Source organism: Idiotropiscis lumnitzeri, unplaced genomic scaffold (assembly GCF_059441095.1).
Source record: "Idiotropiscis lumnitzeri isolate Australia: NSW breed Sydney's pygmy pipehorse unplaced genomic scaffold, RoL_Ilum_1.0 HiC_scaffold_75, whole genome shotgun sequence".
NCBI classification, from domain to species: domain Eukaryota; kingdom Metazoa; phylum Chordata; class Actinopteri; order Syngnathiformes; family Syngnathidae; genus Idiotropiscis; species Idiotropiscis lumnitzeri.
In genome coordinates, this window is record NW_028283613.1 from 929,268 (window position 1) to 938,970 (window position 9,703).

Consider the following 9,703-nt stretch of genomic DNA (forward strand, 5'->3'; position numbering starts at 1 on the left):
GATGGTCTCGGTCCCCATTAACCGCGATAACCGAGGGTTCACTGTACTCCATAAAATTTACAAAAAGCGAGGTGAAACACTCAACCAGGGCTGCTTTTTTGAACATTTCTCGAGGGCCATGGTGAGCCATTTAAAAAAAGCTGCACAACTAACGTATAAAATATTGATAAATTTGCTCGGCCTGATGTGTGTGTAAAGTTTCACGAGTTGTTGTTCATATTTAGAACCTCATAATCAGCGTTGTTTTATTGCCGAACAGTGCAATGCCACTCCCACAACTTTTCATGAAAAAGGACAAATTTCGTATTATGACGTCCTCATGGCCCGAAACAGTCATCCGAGCATATACGAGGGCGACCTTGTTGAGTTGCACGGAGAAAAACATCCAAGAAAATAACTTGTATTAGCTATTAGCAGTTGGTGGCGCTACTACTACGATGAAAAATAAGTTGGTAGATGTCTTCAGGGCTTAAGTATCCTCAAATGTGTGCAACTTCGAGAAGATAGGATCATCTGACTCATGTTGCTGGAGCTTTTGTTGCCACAGAGTACAATCGGACTTTTCAGCACCGTAATAGCCACGCCTTTTGCCAAAATGTCACAAAATTCGGCAGAGAGTAAGATCATTGTCTAGAGTCTTTTCTGACTAATTTTCAGTCGGATTCGTCAAAAGGGCACCGTGCAGTGCGTGAAAATTAAAATAAAAAAATTTTTTGATTCCACTTGGCGGCACTGTGTGTATAACAAAATAATAACATTAAGATGTCTTCAGGTCGGGACGTTTTATTTACAGGTGAAGGTTTGGATTTTTAGGAGCATGTGCAGGGGAGTTATTAAGCATTCATTTATTTGTATTAGGTTCATTTTGTCTTCTTATTATTGATATTTGACTGATTCATTAAAAGCAGACAATTATGTTTTAGGATAATTTTTTACCTGACATGTTTCGGCGAGTCTTTCGCCTTCTTCAGAGTGTCGCATGATGGTGTCTTGAGCTGATGTTCCATGAGGGTGTGGCTTACCTGTCAAAAAAATGAAAAAAATCAGAGCAGTAAAAGAACAAGCACAACATGAACATTACAAATCAGCAATCACTGACCACTGCAAAAGGGAAAACCACATCATGGACCGGGAGAAGGGCAGGGTCATCCGCACAGAAGAGAACAAACAACAGCGCTGGATCAGAGAGGCCATTGAGATCTGCAAGCGAGGCATAAAAACCATGAACAGAGACAAGGGAGCCTTCATCCTCTCTACCACCTGGACCAGCATCTTGGCGGAGTGAACGGACAGCGGGGGGCGTGACTTGCCTTCATTCTTGTGACAGGTAAGTCACGCCCTCATGGAACATCAGCTGATAAAGACGGGTCACAAGACACCATCATGTGACACTCTGAAGAAGGCGAAAGACTTTTGTATTGTGACATGCTCAAGGCCTAAACACTCATCCGAGCAAATATAAGGTAGATTTTGTTAACCTGCCCGGAGAAAAACATCAACGAAAATAATTTGTATTTGTTTTAACCAGTTGGTGGCGCTACCACTGCGATCAAAAATAAGTTGGCAGCCGTCTTCAGGGCCTGAATATCCTCAAATGTGAAAAATTTCGAGAAGATGGATCATCTGAATCATTTTGCAGGAACTTTTGTTGCCACGGAGAATAATCAGACTCTGCGGCACCATAATAGCCACGCCCTTCGAAGGAAAGTCACAAAAATAGGGATAGAGTAAGATCAATGTCTTGAGTCTTTTCTAGACAATTTTCAATCAGATTCGTTAAAAGGGCACCGTGCAGTACGTCAAAATGTAAAAAATGATATTGATTGGCGCAAGGTGTATAACTGAATATAAACATATAGATGTCTTCAGGTACAGACTCTTTATGTACATGTGAAGTTTTGGATTTTTAGCAGCATGTGCAGGAGAGTTATTAAGCATTTTGTCCATTGCGGCGAAGGAAATCTTAAGTGAAAACTTTGAAGCCCCGCCCCTGTCATATAGTATTTCGGAAACAAAAAATTTTAGCCCCAGTGTTTGTCCCAGGTCTTCAGATGCTACAGACAGAATTTTAAGGCAATCAGATGAAGCCTTTAGGATCAGGGTGCAAAAGAATGACCCCTGTAAACATGCAAAAAAGGGCAAAAGTCGGACTTTCAAAAATTCATAACTCACTTCCTGTTCATATTAGACGTTAAAATATCAAATTTTTCGCCATGCCCGATGAGACTGCCAAGTTTGGTGAGTTTTTGTGCATGTTTCGGGGGTCAAAAATGCGATCGAACAATCGGAAAAATAATAATAATAATAATTTCTACAAAAACAATAGGGACTTCGCAGCGGTCGCTGCTCAGGCCCTAATAATAATAATAATAATATTATTAATAATAAAAGTAATAATATTTTCTACAAAAACAATAGGGACCTCGCAGCCGTCGCAGCTCGGGCCCTAATAACAATTTCTAGAAAAACAATAGGGACCTCGCAGCGGTCACTGCTCGGGCCCTAATAATAATAATAAAAATAATAATAATTTCCACAAAAACAATGGGGACCTCGTAGCGGTCGCTGCTCGGGCCCTAATAATAATTTCTTCAAAAACAATAGGGACCTCGCCGCCGTCGCTGCTCGGGCCCCAATAATAATTTCTACACAAAGTCCATTGTGGTGACCCGCCCCCTTTTAAGTAAATTAAAAATGGCCGACTTCCTGTAAAACCTAGCTCATTGCTCCAAGAGACTTTTTTGTAGGTCTTGGTCTTATACATACAGTGAACCCTCGCTACTTCGCGGTTCACCTTTCGCGGGTTCAGTGCTTCGCGGGTCTAAAAAATATTCAGGGGCATTGTAGTTTCGCCGAGCGGCACGACGGGGCGCTGGAGCAGTTAGACGGCCGGCGTGCGCCGAAGAAGAGCGTGGGCGAAGAAGAGCACGTTCCCCCGGACACGATCGGTGGCGACGTTTCGCGCGGTTTGAACCGTACCAGAGCTCCGGCCGGCGTGCGTGGCAGTTAAGCCGTAGAGGAACACCTTCCCCGGGCACGGGCGGTGCCAAGCGGCCCCTAAGTTTAACCGAATGGAAGCTCCGGAGGAGGAGGGCATGCTCGCGTCACAGTAAGCCGAAGAGGAGCACCTTCCACGGGCACGGGCGGTTCCAAGCGGCCCCTAAGTTTAACCGAATGGAAGCTCCGGAGGAGGAGGGGATGCTCGCGTCACAGTAAGCCGAAGAGGAGCACCTTCCCCGGGCACGGGCGGTTTCAAGCGGCCCCTAAGTTTAACCGAATGGAAGCTCCGGAGGAGGAGGGCATGCTCGCGTCACAGTAAGCCGAAGAGGAGCACCTTCCCCGGGCATGGGCGGTGCCAAGCGGCCCCTAAGTTTAACCGAATGGAAGTTCCGGGGGAGGAGGGCGGGCGTGTGTCACAGTTAAGCCGAATTGGAGCACCTCTTCCGCCCGGGCACGAGCGGAGCGCGAGGCTGTCAGTTATGAATGAATAAATGAATAAATAAATAAAGAATGCCACCTTTCATTTCACAGGGCACACCGGACGGCGTACCATTAGGTAAAAGTCGGAGTAATTAAATAAATACAAAAAGAATGGCTGGGGAATTAAAAAATAATATGTTTTAATAATAATTTGGTTTTTTTTGTTGTAACATGAATTTCACTCTCTCTCTCCCCGTATATATATATATATATATATATATATATATATATATATATATATATTTATAAATTTGCTCGGCCTGATGTGTGTGTAAAGTTTCACGAGTTGTCGTTCATATTTACAACCTCATAATCAGCGTTGTTTTATTGCCGAACAGTGCAATGCCACTCCCACAACCTTTCACGAAAAAGGACGAATTTCGTATTGTGACATCCTCATGGCCGAAACAGTAATCCGAGCATATATGAGGGCGACCTTGTTGAGTTGCACGGAGAAAAACATCCAAGAAAATAACTTGTATTAGCTTTTACCAGTTGGTGGCGCTACTACTACGATGAAAAATAAGTTGGTAGAAGTCTTCAGGGCTGAAGTATCCTCAAATGTGTACAACTTCGAGAAGATAGGATCATCTGAGTCATGTTGCCGGAGCTTTTGTTGTCACAAAGTACAATCGGACTTTTCAGCACCGTAATAGCCACGCCTTTTGCCAAAACGTCACAAAATTCGGCAGAGAGTAAGATCATTGTCTTGAGTCTTTTCTGACTAATTTTCAGTCGGATTCGTCAGAAGGGCACCGTGCAGTACGTGAAAATTAAAATAAAAACAAATTTTTGATTCCACTTGGCGGCGCTGTGTGTAAAACAAAATAATAACATTAAGATGTCTTCAGGTCGGGACGTTTTATTTACAGGTGAAGGTTTGGATTTTTAGGAGCGTGTGCAGGGGAGTTATTAAGCATTCATTTATTTGTATTAGGTTCATTTTGTCTTCTTATTATTGATATTTGACTGATTCATTAAAAGCAGACATTTATGTTTTAGGTTAATTTTTTACCTGACATGTTTCGGCGAGTCTTTCGCCTTCTTCAGAGTGTCGCATGATGGTGTCTTGAGACCAGTCTTTATCAGCTGATGTTCCATGAGGGTGTGACTTACCTGTCAAAAAAATTAAAAAATCAGAGCAGTAAAAGAACAAGCACAACATGAACATTACAAATCAGCAATCACTGACCACTGCAAAAGGGAAAACCACATCATGGACCGGGAGAAGGGCAGGGTCATCCGCACAGAAGAGAACAAACTACAGCGCTGGATCAGAGAGGCCATTGAGATCTGCAAGCGAGGCATAAAAACCATGAACAGAGACAAGGGAGCCTTCATCCTCTCTACCACCTGGAGCAGCGTCTTGGCGGAGTGAATGGACAGCGGGGGGCGTGACTTGCCTTCATTCTTGTGACAGGTAAGGCACGCCTTCATGGAACATCAGCTGATAAAGACAGGTCACAAGACACCATCACAGGGTTCGAAGTTAACTTTAAAAACTGCTTGCCCATAGGGCAAGTGCCACTAAAATTTGCCTTGCCCGAGTGGCCAAATTACTTGCCCAACTTGGGCAAGTGACAATTTTTTTTCTCTTGCCCTGAGTGACTTTTTGTATGACAAAGTGTCTAATTACAAATTGCATGAATTTTTTGTTCGGACAGTTCCCGCCTAGAAAGAATTAAAAATACGTTACAATCATAAGGGTTGCTTATAGAAAAATGTATCATGTATTAACACATTAATTAGGTGTCTGCTGACCCAGGATTATGTTATTGTTATGTTATGTTATATATGAAAGAGAATGTGGAATGACACTGAACGATGGAAGGTGGAAGGATGTGGAAAGATTGTGAATGACATTGAATGATTTGGAATGACACTGAAAGATTTTGAATAATACTGAATGACACTGAATGAAGTAAAACTTTCTGGGAACGGGCCAATTCAAGATAGCTGCCGCACTGTGGGGGAGGCTTTGGTACCAAATTTGGAAAGAGACCCAAACGGTTGGGTCCATTTTATATCAGTGTGGGGGTGAAACGTTGGTCTCGGCGGAGCTGTCTGAATATTGGAGAAGTTAGAAGACAAAGTAAAACAGAACAATTAAAATCACTCTTCAAATACATATTGTTTGGTGGGCAGAGCATGATTTACAGCTCACCATTTTATTGCATGCACCAAGCATGTTATACATTTTTCTGTCCATGGGATGGCGTAGTCAAGAAAAATGAAGCATCTCGAAGCCCATTCGTGTGTGAAGTATTTCCCTGCAGGGCTTGGCTGCTTTATGGGGCTTCATTTTGCCATCACTAGTTTTAGATAGTTTTAATTTTTGAAAGAGCATTTTTGTTTTAGTATTAAGGTAGGCCAGAAATGGAATGAAATGCAGAGATAGAAATGACACAGGAAAAATTTGGCTAGAAGGGCTATAATTTTCATTAAAGCAGAGAAGAAAATAGAAACTACAAAAAACATTGATGTGTACTTGTCCACTTTAAGGTAGAACTGGTTGAAGTGAAATGAGTCACAAGATTGGAAAAATAGGAAATAAAATAGAATTAACATGTTCATTTTTGTGATAAGAAATTTGTGATTAGGTGAAAAGGGGAAAAAAAAGAGAATTACAGGCTTTTCAAATAAAACAACCTAATTTAAATTGGCCAACTTGTAAAATGGAAAAGAAAATTCTAAATTATGCACAGAAAGCATGAACGTGTTGGGCAGAAGGAAGGAAAAAGAAAAGAAAGAAAGGAGGAAGCAGTAAGTCTTGTTACAAAACATTAACTTTTCAGGACGAGTTGTGGTAGCAATGGAGGATCACGTGACGTAAAAAGTCAAACATAAAAGTGTGTGTAGAAGGAGTTCTACATCAACATGCGTTTTACTCATTAGGCCGTGATACACTGACAAAATTGGACTTCAATAGAATTAATAAGCACGGGCGAATTCAAACAAACGTCAAAACTTTAAAGGGGCGCATTGTCAGTGATAAGAAAGAGAAAAGATATTGCCAGACCACTTTTCTGTAAAAACTTTCCTTGGGACGCCTCGGTGACCCCCATTAAATCCCTGACCCTTCATAGATAAAGTTGAGGCCCAGTGCCTCTCAGGGCTGTAATTTATGTGGCAGAGAAAGGTCCAACAAGCCTTGGTAATCTTTAAAACAGTATCGTCATGGCCATGGAATGGGTTGTGTATGTTGGAACTTGTGAAGATACACTCCAAGATTGTATCGACAAAGCATCTTAACGCACTACCAAATTATTATAAGCCATTTGAGCAAAACAGTGACTGCAAAAAATGACTTCATTAGCCTGGGTTACTGCAGGAACCAGGGCAAAATGAATTCATTTGCATATTTAGTCACAACAATTTGGATTTCGTGGCAGAGAACCACTTAGAGTGTGATTAAGAGCTTTCACTGCTGCTTTAAGGAATCAAAAAATTACATTCTTTTCCCACCACATTCACATTGCACGCCGGCCTAATTGTCACAGGGACACATTATACTGATAAGTTGCGGTGCATTTCAGCCCAGCGTCATTTTTTCCCCGCATCATCTAGGAGGCGCCACACGACTGTGGAGCCGTCCAAATTATCACCAAACCGCGACTTGACCTTCCTCCCGACTGGAGGAACTCAGACTTGTAACACAGACCAGGTGCGCATTCCAGACTGATAAGAAGTAAAAGTGTTTGAGAACCAAGGTCGCAGCCTGAAATCAAACTGACTTTTATGCGATGGGAGTACTAACATTGTGATACCAACGGATAAGAGATTGTTAGGATAAGCAGGAAGAGCGTAGGCGGGTGTGAGCTAATTAAAATTTGGGGTTTCCCATCTTGTATGAGTTGTATGGTTACAATGTGGACTGACAGTCAAGATAAATGTTCATGCGTTCTGTCGACATTGGGCTTTAAAAACCACAACAGGAAAAGAAAAGTTGTGCATAAAGCACGTCTAAAATAGTTATTTGTGAACGCAAAATTCACTTAACAGAAAATGACACAATTACAATTGGAAACTGCCTCGCCTTTATATCGACACAGCGCAGCTAAAAGGGAAAATGAACACACCCCCACACGCACACACACGCAGAAAATCAACTTGACAATTTGATCCCACGCCAGGGAAAAAGGTACCAGTAATTGAACGCACAAATTGGGAGAACAAAGGTGCAAACATTGCTGAGGACAGGATCAGCAAATTGGCAGATGGCAAATCCTGGCTGCCTAATTCATTGATTGGAAAAGTAATAAGAGTGACACACGAGCATAACCATGAGTCAAGAGAGGGGTAGTATGATATGAAATTGTTCCCACATACAGACTTTTCAACAAAAAACTTTTTTTTAGACAGTGTTATTTGTTTGAGATGCAATATTGTTTGGTTGTAATTCATATGTTTTCAAAATGGATTAAGTTGTTTCCGACAACATATGTTGATGCTAAAACAGTTGGAAAAAGTGTTGTGTAATCAAATTGTCAGGTTCAATCACCTAAGCATTCACTGAACATAGGCTAAATGAATGGAAGGAAGACAAGAGTTGATCTTTTACTCGCGAGGAGAACGAACAGAGGTGTGCTCAGTTACATCTCCAAATTCGTTCTGGAGCACACTCCGCCGAGCCCTCTATTTTATTAGGGAAGTCCCTAACAATACAATGTATTTGCACTAAGAGATGAAGGGGGGAGCACCAGCAGGAACATGTAAACATCTCAGACACAAGAGGAAAGACAGACATCAATGGCAGTCATCCACTGATTGAAAAGGCAGATATGCCCTTTTAGTGCTCTGGTACTAAAGTCTCAGTCCTTTTGTTTCAGAGGTGTGTCTCAGCACACCTCCTTTGATGTTGCAGACGTTGATCCAGTCTTCAGGCATCCGCTTCTCTGTGAAGTCTTCTCATCCATATGGTCAAACATGGGTCACGCTGTGGAACAATTCTTTTGCAATACTAATAGAGTAAAATATGGGATAAAATACATCTTCAACCTAACACAAATTATCCTGACATTTGGAATTTCAAGAAGTGATTTGAAGTGAAAATTATGCATTTTGTGAATGATGTTGTAACAAGTGGGACAGTTGTTGCAAAATTGACTCAAAGCGTCATTGTGCATACAGTCTGCAGGACTTGTGGAACGCACTAATGGGACTGTTAAGGGCAGACTTATCAAGAATATGAGGGAAAAAAAGGAGACAATGACCAGACTGTGTTTCAATCACAGCAATGAGGATAGTGCCAGCCGAAGTTAGGACACTATCCCCTATCGACTCTCAGGTTCATCAGAACCACCAGCGACTGGCACATCAGTCCCAGTCCACATGGGAAACATGTTTTGCCCAAAAAAAAAAAAAAAAAAAAAAAAAAAAGACGCAATTACTGGCCAGTGTGTTCTGATCCACAGAGAAATCACGTCCGTGTGGGAGACCAACTCTTCTTCAAGGTGCTGAAACGACTTCGTTGGGACAAGTGAATGCTGAGATGGCCCTCGCCAGATGATTGCAGTGACCCCGACGGCAGCAAAGGTCGCGGGGCGTGGCAGCTGGATCCACCAGTTGCAGTACAAGCTTCTCCGGTTTCCAGCTAAAGGCCGAGCAACGCGAATCCCTCGAACAGGAGCCCACCTGAGTCACAATATCGGACCACACGCACATCGGAACCGCACAACCAGCCACAGATACGAATGTTGAAGCCACAGAACAAAAAGATTAGATATTGTTTGGAAATTAATGACGTACATAAAGAATTTTAGCCTTGATTGGAGAACATTACTGCATTTACATTTTTAATAAAATGAAACAATTATTGATGTTATGACCACTACGAAGAATTTGAAAGACAATATATCGGGATAATTATGGTTTTCATTTTTGTTATGTGTAGTCTGTTCATGTTGCATTATTCTTATGACAAAGATGATTATTAACTGCATGTTTGTTGCCCAAATGTACCATTACAACCTGATTGATGTTGAGAATGACGAATTCGAACTGGACAATGACAAACTCGAACTGGACACTGAAACCTAAATAACACATGGACCCTTTTGCCCCTGCCCCCACACATGCACACACATACACCACACACGAAGATCCGGGAGGTAAAGACGGCTGTCCCCTCCTACAACGAGGCAAGGGCCTCCATCAAGTCGCCGCAGAGACAAGCTCTGCGTGGAGACAAGCTCTGCGTGGAGACAGTTTTGTTATTTTTCAC